Source organism: Amphimedon queenslandica, unplaced genomic scaffold (genome assembly GCF_000090795.2).
Source record: "Amphimedon queenslandica unplaced genomic scaffold, v1.1 AMPQUscaffold_13503, whole genome shotgun sequence".
NCBI lineage: Eukaryota > Metazoa > Porifera > Demospongiae > Haplosclerida > Niphatidae > Amphimedon > Amphimedon queenslandica.
In genome coordinates this window covers 434,227-436,245 of record NW_003546261.1, presented here as the reverse complement: position 1 = coordinate 436,245, position 2,019 = coordinate 434,227, and positions in this window count along the sequence as shown.

The following is a 2,019-nucleotide window of genomic DNA, read 5'->3' as shown; positions in this document are numbered from 1 at the left end:
GTACAAGTTGTAAGCAAGGCTGAAAGACAGCTAGTAGACAACAATGTGGAATGGTTTGTTTACACAGCATTGCCAAGTGTGTGCAGGCCAGTAAGTTCTCTAGGATCTGTACCAGTTGTGTGCAAGCCATATCCAAAACACAATAAAAAACATAATTAATTTTATAATTCATAACAATTATTATATATCAAGAGGTACAATAATATTAACATTATCAGTACCAATAAGACGGCCAAAGTTTACAGCTGCAGTAGTATACAGCACTCGTGAAACAATATTTGTAAGTGGTACAAAAATATTTCCAGTAAAACTAGCTGATGACCACACTTGAGAAGGCTTTCCAAACCATACCTTGCAGTTGTGAGCCATATAAAATGAAACTGCAGCCATCCAAACAGTCCTTTGCTCACCATCTTTTTTCACAGAACATTTAGCAAAAAATTCTACAGATGCTAGTTTCTCATCATTACAGCCGGGAGTCTTACATAACACAAGAGAAGAACGTGAGTGTTTGGATTTTTTAGCCCTAAGAATACATTCACCTACTTGATTATGTAGTTGTAATTTCAAAGATTTGCAACGTTGATAAAGAACAAAAACTTTACTTTTGCTACTAACAATGTTTTCCAGCTTCTGTGTCTGTCGAGGAAAAAGCACATTCCTGAATTGGAGGTAAGGCTGAAACTTTAATATCTATACCTGCACATGCATCAATGCTAGTCTGATTGAGAGATCCTTTATTGTAGTCAAGAGCTTTTAGTAGTGGCAAATAGTCATTAACGTATTCAGGTAGCCATTTCAAAGGTGCATACACTTTACATTCCAAAAATCTTTTCATGATCTGCACCGATATATTGCGATTATTGGTATGATAAGAGCCTAGTATGCCATTTAATCTTTCAAAACTAAAGCACCAAAATGAATATACAGGTCCAAAATCTTCAATGCAATCTTTGATGTGACCATGAAAATGCATATTCATGGACAGTGATTAGAGCCATAAATGTCAACAAACATCTTACAAAATTCCAATAAAGTTTTATCTCCTTCAAACAGCTTAGTGATTGTAATACTATGACGACACAATAACCAACAGGCCTTAACAAATAACATCCAACAGTTATAATGATTCCATGGCAAGGAACTCTTTAAAGCAAAAGGAGAAAAATAAATTGTCCAGTTTTTCCATTGTTCAGCAGTAAAACCAGCAAAGGAAGCAGATATTGTAGAAGGGATTTTACCAATTTCACTGAGACAAACGAAACTGTTCACTTTTGACTAAATGGTTTTGAAATCTTCTGAATTTAAGATATTCATACATTTCCAAAGTTCTACCATCAATTTTGAAGTTCCTAAAAGCAGGTTATGCATTGGATCGATAATGCACATATGAGGGGCATTGAAATATGGCAACTCAAGTAGGCAGCTATATCTAACACCAGACTTCTTCTCAAATTCATGCCGTTTGCTCTTTGTCAAAGAATTGTAAGATTTCATAGCTTCTTGACGATGAAGCTCATTAGTTCGTTGAATCCATTCTTTTGGATCAAAATTGGAGTAATCCGCCTTTTCTCCAAACTTTTCTGTAGGAAAAGCTAAAAAACACCTGAAACAACCGATTGTTGCTCTGTGCCCAAGAAAACCACAGGCCTTTCTAGCTGCAGGAATATCGCAACCAACACAAATGAGAGATGCACGAACAATGGCAGTAGTACAGTTCGGTGCCTCGAGATAGACACAAGTCCACAGTTTCAGTAAGTAACAATAGGCTTTAGAAATGAGTTAATATTGTATGGTGGCTCTTTAGGTCCAGGTATTACTCCAACAAGAATAATGTTTTCCTTTAGAAACCGTGTCTTGGGAGATTCAGTATGGAGAGATATGTTGCACCTTCAGAATGTTGTGTGTGTTCAAATGGTTGAAAACAATCAACATTGAGATGAAATGCGTAATTAAAAGGAGTACCTAGAAAACTTTGTCCATCAACATGTATGAAGTCATTCCATACTTTTCCATGAT